The sequence below is a fragment of the Haematobia irritans genome, chromosome 1 (genome assembly GCF_050003625.1).
Source record: "Haematobia irritans isolate KBUSLIRL chromosome 1, ASM5000362v1, whole genome shotgun sequence".
NCBI lineage: Eukaryota > Metazoa > Arthropoda > Insecta > Diptera > Muscidae > Haematobia > Haematobia irritans.
The window spans coordinates 16056786-16069206 of NC_134397.1; the positions used below are offsets into that span (position 1 = coordinate 16056786).

The following is a 12421-nucleotide window of genomic DNA, read 5'->3' on the forward strand; positions in this document are numbered from 1 at the left end:
ATGATTCCATAGTGCCTGGGTACCTACACACAAAAAATTATCACAAACATTTTTTCAATTAAGCACTTAATTGAATTTGGAAACGGATTCAATTAATATGTTAATTGATTCAATTAATTATTTAATCAAATCCGAATAAAAACCAATTAAAAAAATGATTGATATTTGTTACGTTTCCAATTAAAATATTAATTGATTCAATCAATTTGTTAATCAATTCGGAAATAATTTTAAATTACAAACGTGATTGAAATTTTTTCCGTTTCCAATTACACGTGTGATTGATCCAATCACCTTTGTGATTGAAATTGAATAATTTTGAGCAATGGAAAGAGCGAAAAGAGAACAAGAGAATGGGTATTTATTCAACAATGTATGATGGAGAGATCAGTCTGTGGAAGTAACTCGTAACGAACGGTTGGTTTTTTGTTTTTCGCGTAAATTGAAAAACATGATTGGCGACATTCTGTCTGCTGCATTCAATATGTGTGCATAAATATTTTGAACGCAACAACAAATCATAGCAAAGGGTTGAAATAAATAAAGTGTGCAACAACAAACGACCACGTGGTAAAGGTTTGAAAAAAATATATGAGAGAACGCATTTGAAATTACCTGTGTTTGTGTTTTGTGGTATTGTAAAAATGGAAAACAATCTACGTTTATTGAAGGTAAGAAATTGTGAAATATGTATACGGGTTTCCATTGAAGCCTGTTTACATTAAACGGACTAAAATAATATATTTTTTTTATTCATTTCTTTTAGCGACCAATTTTATTTTGTGAAATTGACCAATCACTTGACCATCAACTCCATCATTTTATCAAATATATAAGAATATGTTTGCAACAAAAAAGTGGGTACCGTCTTGATCTTTTAAAATTATAAATTTTTTTCACTCTTAGTTTTCTTAAAACCAAGAGCGGTATGGGTTTGTTGGAAGATTCACCTTGAAGTTGGGAAGTGGCGTTGGCATTAAATTGTATTTTTGCTTTACCTGCCTTTTTCAGTTTGAACCCAAGTAGAGAGCAGTATATCTGATATATAAACTAATGAGCTGAATTATGTAATGGTAAAAAAGTTCTTTCTTTTGGATTTAAAAACATGAAAAATATCCGAAAATAATAAAAATATATATTTTCCATTTATATTTTTTTCTATTTCCAGAATTTACGAAGTATCATCAATATAATACCAAATACTACACTGTTTTCCCATTATTTTTGCCTTTCATTGGTTCAAATTTTAATAGACGATTTCAATGTGTGGATTTTGGAAAGGAATTGTTACTAAAATTAAATTACCGAGCTCCTTAATACACCTTTTTATTCTAAAAGACTACAACTACAAAAGAAGATTATAAATCTGTAACCTGGAACTAAGAATTGAACTTGATATTCTATGCAGGTAATGGTTAACAAAATTAATTTTTATTTGAACAAAATTAAATTCAAATTATTCTAATTTAGCTTACAGGCTGCTGAATTATTGGAAATCTAGGCGCATCTACATATTAGAAGGAACATGCAACATGGTTATTATTATAATGATTTATATAATTTATTTTTCACCCTATAGTTTGTTATTGATAGTAATTGTATTAGTAAGTTATGTTAGAACAAAACACAAATAACAAGAACCAAATTTATTTGTCTATTGCATAATTCAAAAAATAATAAAATATTGAATATGTTTTATAAGAAACACATATTTTCTTTTATTTCAAATAAAACTAAATACGATTTTGGGGTCGCAATATATAAATTTTTTGATCGAAATTTATAGCCAATTTCAATTAATTATTTAATTGAATGAATCAAATAGTTGATTGATTTTTGTCGCGAAATTAATTAAAATTTTAATTGATTCAATTAAAACTGTGAATGAATTTTATGTTAAAAATCAATCACGTTTTTAATTGATTCAATCACACAATTAATTGATTCCGTGACAAAAGTCAATTAAATTTTTAATTGAAAATCGTGTTGGTTTTCAATCAAAATGGGTGATTGATACTATCATTTTCGTGATTGAAGACATTTCAATTAAAAAAATGATTGAATCCGCGATTTTCGTGATTGAAATCAAAAAATTTTTTTTTGTGTGTAGTACAGAGTTATATTATGCGGTTCAGTAATAACCCTAAGTTCTTTACGATAGCGGCTGACTACCTTAGATCTTATGTCCGCAATGTACAAGGCTTTTATAGAAGCTTGACTGACGATGAAGAAGCTGATATTGCTTCTGAATAACGGCCTCACCAACAGCGAATCAGCACATTTTGTGATTGCTAACATTTTGGTTCATATCGGTCCGTAATTATATAGCCCCCATATAAACCGATCCCCATAAGATTCGTCCTGGCCGAACTTTTGACCGTAAATACTTGTTTTTTGAAATTCAATAGCGTTCGTCGTTATGCCGAAAAAACCACAATATACGAAAATTCATCAAAATCAGTTAATAACAATTACATGGACAGATTGAAGGACGGACACCAATGGCTAGTGACTCAGGATTTGATTCCGAGTCGATCGGTACATATATGTTATAGGCAGTGCTGCCGCTAGTGACAAATTGAGTGAAGTAGATTTTGGAAAAAAGTGGAGTAGATTGAATAAAATTGAAGTAGCATACATTTTTGAAAACAAACAATAGAATTCATTTTATTATACCCTCCACCATAGGATAGGGGGTATATTAACTTTGTCATTCCGTTTGTAACACATCGAAATATTGCTCTAAGACCCCATAAAGTATGTATATTCTGGGTCGTGGTGAAATTCTGAGTCGATCTGAGCATGTCCGTCTGTCCGTCCGTCTGTTGAAAAACGCTAACTTCCGAACGTAAGAAGCTATCGACTTGAAACTTGGCACAAGTAGTTGTTATTGATGTAGGTCGGATGGTATTGCAAATGGGCCATATCGGTCCACTTTTACGTATAGCCCACATATAAACGGATCCCCAAATTTGGCTTGCGGGGACTCTAAGAGAAGCAAATTTCATCCGATCCAGCTGAAATTTGGTACATGGCTTCAGCATATGATCTCTAACAACCATGCAAAAATTGGTCCACATCGGTCCATAATTATATATAGCCCCCATATTAACTGATCCCCCGATTTGGCTTGCGGAGCCTCTAAGAGAACCAAATTTCATCCGATCTGGCTGAAATTTGGTACATGGTGTAAGTATATGGTCTCTAACAACTATGCAAAAATTGGTCCACATCGGTTAATAATTCAATGATTAAAACCGCTATGTTCATCGTAATTAAAGGAATAGGAAAAACAATTAGGTAATATGGGGAAAAATTTAAAAATTTGAAGCAGAACAAAAAGTGAAGCAGATTTTTGAAAGAAGGAGTGACGAAGTAAATTTTGTGAAAATGAAGCAAAATACTTCGATTGAAGTAGTAGCGGCAGCACTGGTTATAGGGGTCTAAAATCAATATTTCTGGCAGGCTCATTTTTCTTTTGGAGACACTATAAACAAATTTAATAATTGCAACCGGTACAAAAAATACAGATGGACGGTCCAACACCAAGGTCTAGATAGACTCACATAAACAAAAACTAATTTTTGGATTCAATCACAAAATTAATTGATTTAATTAGTTTTTAATTGAAATGTCTTCAATCACAGTTAGTATCAATTAGCAAAGTCAATTAAATAATTAATTGATTAATACTTATGATTGATTTTTGTTTTAATTAAAATATTTGTTGAATCAATTAAAATTTTATTTGGAAATATTTTGCTGAAATTTTTTTTTCTGTTCAGGAGAAGATATTGTGAGTCCATTGGTGTATACATATTTAAAAGGGGTCTAAAATCAATATTTCTGATAGTAGCATTTTTATACCCTTCACCACTACTGTGGTACAGAGTATAATATGTTAGTGCATATGTTTGCAACACCCAGAAGGAGACGAGATAGACACATGGTGTCTTCGGCAAAAATGCTCAGGGTGGGCTCTTGAGTCGATATAGCGATGTCCGTCTGTCCGTGAACACATTTTTGTAATCAAAGTCTAGGTCGCAGTTTTAGTCCAATCGACTTCAAATTTGGCACAAGTATGTGTTTTGGCTCAGAATAGATCCCTATTGATTTTGGAAGAAATCGGTTCAGATTTAGATATAGCTCCCATATATAGCTTTCGCCCGATTTACACTCATACTACCACAGAGGCCAATTTTTTGATCCGAGTTAGTTGAAATTTTGCTCAGGGAGTAGAATTAGCATTGTAGCTATGCGTGCCAAATTTGGTTGAAATCGGTTCAGATTGAGATATAGCTCCCATATATAGCTTTCGCCCGATTTACACTCATACTACCACAGAGGCCAATTTTTTGCTCCGATTTAGTTGCAATTTTGCTCAGGGAGTAGAATTAGCATTGTAGCTATGCGTGCCAAATTTGGTTGAAATCGGTTCAGATTTAGATATAGCTCTAATATATAGCTTTCGGCCGATTTACACTCATATGGCCACAGAGGTCAATTTTTTGCTCCGATTTAGTTGAAATTTTGCGCAGGGAGTAGAATTAGCATTGTAGCTATGCGTGCCAAATTTGGTTGAAATCGGTTCAGATTTAGATATAGCTCCAATATATAGCTTTCGGCCGATTTACACTCATATGACCACAGAGGCCAATTTTTAACTCCGATTTAGTTGAAGTTTTGCACAGGGAGTATAATTAGCATTGTAGCTATGCGTGCCAAATTTGGTTGAAATCGGTTCAGATTTAGATTTACACTCATATGGCCACAGAGGTCAATTTTTTACTCCGATTTAGTTGAAATTTTGCACAGGGAGTAGAATTAGCATTGTAGCTATGCGTGCCAAATTTGGTCGAAATCGGTTCAGATTTAGATATAGCTCCCATATATATGTTTTTCTGATTTCAATAAAAATGGTCAAAGTACCAACATTTTCCTTGTAAAATCGCCACTGCTTAGTCGAAAAGTTGTAAAAATGACTCTAATTTTCCTAAACTTCTAATACGTATATCTGTGGTCACAACCCATAACAGCCTAAGTCTGTTTTTCAATATTTTCAGTACAAAAGTTTAAAGTTTTGAATCTTCATTGAAAATCAGGAGAAGGTGTTTTTTGGAAAACTTTGCTACAGATTCCTAGAAGAGATACAAACATGAAAAATTTAGAGCAAATAAATTTAGATACGCTGAATACGATGGTGTTAATAACTCAGTTGTGTCCTAACACGAGTTAGGCTGTTAAGGGTTGTGACCACAGATATATCGAGCGATAAATCGTAAATAAACTTTTGCGAAGTTTCCTTAAAATTGCTTCAGATTTAAATGTTTGCCTTATTTTTATACCCTCCACCATAGGATGGGGGTATATTAACTTTGTCATTCCGTTTGTAACACATCGAAATATTGCTCTAAGACCCCATAAAGTATATATATTCTGGGTCGTGGTGAAATTCTGAGTCGATCTGAGCATGTCCGTCCGTCCGTCCGTCTGTTGAAATCACGCTAACTTCCGAACGAAACGAGCTATCGACTTGAAACTTGGCACAAGTAGTTGTTATTGATGTAGGTCGGATGGTATTGTAAATGGGCCATATCGGTCTTACTTTTACGTATAGCCCCCATATAAACGGACCCCCAAATTTGGCTTGCGAGGCCTCTAAGAGAAGCAAATTTCATCCGATCCGGCTGAAATTTGGTACATGGTGTTAGTATATGGTCTCTAACAACCATGCAAAAATTGGTCCACATCGGTCCATAATTATATATAGCCCCCATATAAACCGATCCCCCGATTTGACTTGCGAGGCCTCTAAGAGAAGCAAATTTCATCCGATCCGGCTGAAATTTGGTATATGGTGTTAGTATATGGTCTCTAACAACCATGCAAAAATTGGTCCACATCGGTCCATAATTATATATAGCCCCCATATAAACCGATCCCCCGATTTGGCTTGCGAGGCCTCTAAGAGAAGCAAATTTCATCCGATCCGACTGAAATTTGGTACATGGTGTTAGTATATGGTCTCTAACAACCATGCAAAAATTGGTCCACATCGGTCAATAATTATATATAGCCCCTATCACCAGATTTGACCTCCAGAGCCTCATGGAAGACCAAAATTCATCTGATTCAGTTGAAATTTGGTACGTGGTGTTAATATATGGCCTCAAACTCTCATGCAAAAATTGGTCGATATCGGTCCATAATTATATATAGGCCCCATATGAATCGATCCCCAGATTTGACCTCCAGAGCCCCTTGGAAGAGCAAAATTCTTCCCATTCGGTTGAAATTTGGTATGTGATGTTAGTATATGGTATCCAACAACCAATTCATGCATGGTTGTTGGATACCATTCCTATCGGTCCATAATTATATATAGCTCCCATATAAACCGATCCCCAGATTTGACCTCCGATGCCTTTTGGAGAAGCAAAATTCATCCGATCTGCTTGAAATTTGGTACGTGGTGGTAGTATATGATATTTAACAACCATGCCAAAAGTGGTCCATATCAGTCCATAATCATACATAGCCCCATATAAACCGATCCCGAGATATGGTTTTGGAGCCTTTTGGAGGAGCAAATTTCATCCGAGTGAGTTGAAATTTGGTACATTGTGCTAGTATATGGTCGTTAACAACCATGCCTAACTAGGTCCATATCGGTCTATAGTTATATATGGCCCTCAGATAAATCGATCCCCAGTCACACAAAAATTGGTCCATATCAAGTTCATAATTGTATATAGCCCCATATAAGCGACCCCATATTTCAATGCTGGATACCTTGCCACCGGTATCCATGGTGGAGGGTACATAAGATTCGGCCTGGCCGAACTTACGGCCGTATATACTTGTTTTTTTCAAACATTGTGTTCCACCCTAGTGCATTAGCCGACTTAAATTTTGAGTCTATAGATTTTGTAGAAGTCTATCAAATTCTGTCCAGATCGAGTGATATTTAAATGTATGTATTTGGGACAAACCTTTATATATAGCCCCCAACACATTTGACGGATGTGATATGGTATCGAAAATTTAGATCTACAAAGTGGTGCAGGTTATAATATAGTCGGCCCCGCCCGACTTTAGACTTTCCTTACTTGTTTTTCAAATAATTTTTGACATTTCTAAATTTTTGTGCTGAAATGATGAATGATGGCACAAAAAAAAATTAATTTGAAATTCGATATCTGTACGAAAATTACAAAATTGATTGATGGTGTTGTAGTAGGACCATTACAAATCCTTTTTTTCGCATCACCTATCTAAAGAAATCATTAAGAAATTTTGCAAGGATTTTTTTATATCCTTAAAGAAGAAGGGTTGCACAATTGCCAGCGCATATATCCATAAGATATCATATTACAAAAATCAGTTCATTTTTAATGGAAAAAACGAATATTTCTATAGCAAATGTCATAGGATAAATAAAAAATGAAATTGCAACATTTGTGATATCATTAATTATACAAAGATGTCAAATGCAAAGTAAAAGGACATCTTTTTCTCTAATAAAAAGTACAGTAAAATCAAAAAGAGTATTACAGTACAGTAAATTTTTGGAAAAAGAAATTTGATATTTTTATATGAATGTAACAGCTATGGATATTTGAAAATTTCTTTAATACATTTTGGCAATATTTGCAAACAAAAGAAAAAAAATTGCATTAGATTTTCTTGGGAGAGGAAATTATATAAGATATGGAGGAAAAGGGTTGATTTTCTTGTTACACAATTGCAAGGAAGAAAATTTTTCTTTTTTAGGTTTTTTTTAGTTACCTGATCCTTTGAGGAAACCCTTTTTCTTTGTATTCCTCGGATTCACTGTTGGCGATTTTTTTTGCAATCCTTTTTCTTGAAGATGCAAAAATTATCTCAACCCTTGCAATTTGACTGTTTTTTGCATTTCTAATTTAGATTTATTAACCATGTGGCCAAAAAAGGTCTCTCCTTATAAAGGGGTTATTTTTTGTTTAAATCCTCCTAGGATCTAAGCGTAAAATCATTAGCTACAATATTAATCCTTTCTTGTGACATTATTGTAACACAAAGAAAAAAGGAAAGCTGGCCCTAGAAATTTGATATGTGCAAATTATGGGCCACCACTAAATAAACGTGAGAAAAATTTCTAATTCGCAAAAATTGCCATGCAGAAATTGATTTGTGTGATAGGTAACCTACTTCAAAGTTACATGGTGAAAATTACAAAATATATGTCATCCTCTCCAATTTGAAGATGGAAAACAAGAAAAAATTTACATATTTAAGATTGTTTTTCAAAGATAAGTCATACGTTGCATAACAACAAATAATGAATATTTAATTAGGTCTTAGGCAAGGAAATTCGCAAAACAAAAAGGTTAGGCGAGACCTTAATTAAATTTGCGTAAAATTATATAACGCAATTAACGTGGCCATTGATAGCATCAATATTTTTATGCATTTCTGTTGCAAGATATCAAATGGAATTTGCATATTTTTAAAAGAAAAAATTTTGCAAATTTTGAAATTTCAAATGGAATTTGCATATTTTTAAAAGAAAAAAATTTACAGTTTACAATTTCAAAATTCAGGGTAGCTTACACGAAATGTTACTTGGTACATCTGTCAAATAAATGACAGCTACATGAAATTTGATTTATTTACATTTTATTATTATATTATTTACAAGTTGCCAAAAACATTTGCAATGAGATTATTTAAAAATAAAATTATTTATGATGGAGATGGAGTGAAACAATGTGATATAATTCTCTGAGAAGAAATATTACAGATTGAGCTTAATCGGATAACATGTTCTACTATTTGAACTTTCACTAAAAAAGATATCCCCAAAATATTTCCATCTAAGAAGTTCATTGAGTAGAAAAAGTAATTAAGTAAAAAATGATGACACAATTATTTTTTTAATCAAATGAAAATTTCAATTCAGTTAGAAAAATGATCTACCGTTTTTAATTAAAATATCAAATTAAAAATTTTATTTGAATTAAAAAAAATCAATCAAAAGCTTCATTGATTTTATTAATTTTTTAATCAAAACTAGAATTTCAGCTTACACCGAAAATCATATCACCAAAATATTTCCAATTAAAAAGTTAATTGAAATTGGAAAATAATCAATTAAAAAATTAAATGATACAGAAAAAATTAAAAAAAAAAAATAAATAATAAAACTATTAATAGTCGTAAATAACATTTAACATTTTATTAATTAAATAAAAAAGTACTTAAATTTAAAAATCTAATTTAAAAGTTTGATAGGAAACAATTTGCTTTAATATACATAGAAAAAAGGGAGTCACCGTGGTGCAATGGTTAGCATACCCGACTTGCATACACAAGGCCGTGGGTTCGATTCCTGCCTCGACCGAACACCAAAAATTTTTCAGCGGTGGATTATCCCACCTCAGTAATGCTGGTGACATTTCTGAGGGTTTCAAAGCTTCTCTAAGTGATTTCACTGCAATGTGGAACGCCGTTCGGACTCGGCTATAAAAAGGAGGTCCCTTGTCATAGGGCTTAACATGGAATCGGGCAGCACTCAGTGATAAGAGAGAAGTTCACCAATGTGGTATCACAATGGACAGAATAGTCTAAGTGAGCCTGATACATCGAGCTGCCACCTAACCTAACCTAACCTAACCTAACCTAACCTAACCTAACCTAACCTAACCTAACCATGGGGTCTTAGAGCATTATTTCGATGTGTTACAAACGGAATGGAAAAGTTAATATACCCCCATCCTATGGTGGAGGGTATAAAAATATTTCAATTTTAAAATATATTTTAAAATTTTGGTAGGAAAAATTAGCTTTTATATACACAGAACAAAATCAGCAATATATTTCCAATTAAAATTTTAATCGAATTAAAAAAAAATCAATTGATTCCATTAATTTCATAATCAAAACTAGATTTTAAGTTTACACAGAAAAACAAATTCCAAAATATTCCCAATTAAGAAGTTCGTTGGAGTTGAAGTTAGGTTAGGTTAGGTTAAAGTGGCAGCCCGATTAAGATTAGACTATTCAGTCCATTGTGATACCACATTAACTAAAAGTACCTATTACATATGGGCACTTCTAGTTGAAGTTGAAGTTGAATTTTTCTTAATCAAAACTAGAATTTGAGCTTAATTGGAGTTGAACAAGTAATCAATTAAAAAAATTAAATAATATAAATAAATATTTAATCAAATACAAAAATGAATTCATTAATGATTTAAAGTTTTCAATTAAAATATTATTTGTCCTAAATAACATTTAAATTAAATAGAAACAATATTTCAAATTAAAAATATAATTTAAAATTTTGGAAGGAAATAATTAGCTGTATATAACACAAAAAAAATATCAACAATAATATTTTTTTATTTAAATTTTAATTTAATTAAAAAAAATCAATAAAACTTTAATTAATCCTATTAGTTTTTCAATAAAAAAATCAATTACAACAAAAATTTTTGAATTAATTAAATTTTTAAATGGATCTACTAGGACCCTGAAAATTTCGTTTGAGTTCTTTGTGAGTTTAATTTATATAAAATTTTACTTTTTTGTTTACTTCTTCCAACTCATAAATCTTTTGAATAGCCAAATACTAAAAACTCATGAAAAATATTTCAATTGACCTCTGTATGCCCATTTAAATACTGTCAACATAATACTCAAAATATGTGTCAATTTAAATATCTTTGCATAATAGTTTTTATAATTGCTCAATTATCTCCCAAAAACCAAAAGAAAATATTTAGAGTTTTAGAAAAAAACCTAAAAGAAATTTAAATGAAAAGATAATAGGTCAATAGAATCCATGCCAAAAAAGAAACCATCACCACCCCACCAAACAATAGGTTCATCTAAAGAGTGACGAAGCAAAACGTTGCACAAAATAAAACCAAGAAAATTTAAATGGGAGAAATTTTCTTAAAAAAATAAAAGGAAATAAAAAATTCCTTTCATAAAAAAAAAGATGATCAATGATCTTCCAATGTCTTTTTATTCCATTGTCTTTTATGTTGGGATGGCAATTCACCCCCCATTGCATGCCATCCAAAAAAGTTCCTAGCCAGGTATAGGCCACGAATTTTTATTTTCTCTTTGAGGCATATGGGCTTGCCAATTTATTTTGCACAAGACAGACAACGTTCAATGCCATAATCAACGTCATCATTTAAACTAATAGATCCTGACCCCTCCCAATAAACACAGGATGAGCGTTTTTCAAATGCAACAACTTTTCAGTTTGAGGGTAAATATAATTTTCAACATAAATTCAACTTGACTTGAAATAGCTCATCTTCAATAAATCTTCAAACTGTTTGCGAATTACTTCCAATTTGCCAAAATGTTGACGAAATCTTTGAAAAGTTGTTGAAGATAATATGAGAAAACTTTGACAAAACACTACCCTAAAATGCAACGAAAAACCCATGTGGTTTTCAATACTTATTTGTGCAACGAAGTTCGTGGTCAATTGCAAGAAATAAAAAAATGGAAAATTTTAGACAAATAACCAAATAGTTTATAAAAATAGGTAAGTGAAAATAAAAAATGAAATAAAACTTTAAGGAAGTCACTAAATGTATATCTCTTTGCAGAAAACTAAAATTATGGATTCTACGTTCTTGAAAACATTAAAAAGCAGACCGATGAAAAAATGGTGGACAATTAACTGGAACTGCTTCAAATAGTTTATAATAATTGGTACGTCAATATGAAATATTAAATCAACACTTTAGAGAAGTCACTAAATTTAAATCTCTTTGCAGAAAACCAAAATCTTTGGATGCTACATTCTTGCAAACATTAAGAAGACGACCAATGAAAAATGAGTGGCTTATCGACAAGAAAAAGTTTCCAGAAACATTACAAGTGCAACCAATTAAAATTGTTAAAAACAACAAATTGTTGAAATCAACAACTTCTGGATGAAAATGGGCATCACATCGTCAGTTTAATTCATATGCTATTATCAGTTTAAAATGGATATTTTGTGAATTCCTTCTGCTGGAAATCAATTCCAGTACGGTCCAGTACGTTCCTAATTTCAAATTGCCCGCTTGTTAATAAATTTTAATGCTGTTTTATGACACCAAAAGGAAGGAAAACGAATTATCAATGTAAAAGTGTTTACTAATAATGTTTAAGATATTTAAAGTTTTGTTGTTTTTTTTTTTGTTCTTATTTGTTGATATGTTTAATAAGATTATTATTTATCGATTGGTATTGTAGTGTATTATTATATATTTTATTTTGATGAAAATGAATAAATTATACAAAATTCATAGAATTTTGGCTTTGACTTTCAATTTGAAGTGGGGATATCATTCATACAAATTTAGGTTGAAAAGTATTTGCAACGATGTTAATTTTGAATTTGACTCGCATCGAAAATTGTTTGACAAAT

At 31.6% G+C, this 12421-nt stretch overlaps 2 long non-coding RNA genes across 3 annotated transcripts; both read left to right on the plus strand.

The window, feature by feature from the left end:
* The first annotated feature begins 242 nt into the window (after positions 1–242).
* Positions 243–1063, plus strand: LOC142237653 (uncharacterized). Of its 2 annotated transcripts, none has more exons than XR_012722536.1 (3): positions 243–671; positions 767–857; positions 923–974. It is a non-coding gene; the product is annotated as an uncharacterized LOC142237653 (long non-coding RNA). The 2 variants fall into 2 exon arrangements; XR_012722535.1 differs by lacking the exon at positions 923–974 and adding an exon at positions 1012–1063 and having other exon boundaries at positions 244–671.
* A 10170-nt stretch (positions 1064–11233) lies between these two features.
* LOC142237657 (uncharacterized) lies at positions 11234–11849 on the plus strand. The gene is made up of 3 exons (XR_012722537.1): positions 11234–11548; positions 11613–11718; positions 11784–11849. It is a non-coding gene; the product is annotated as an uncharacterized LOC142237657 (long non-coding RNA).
* Positions 11850–12421: the final 572 nt, after the last annotated feature.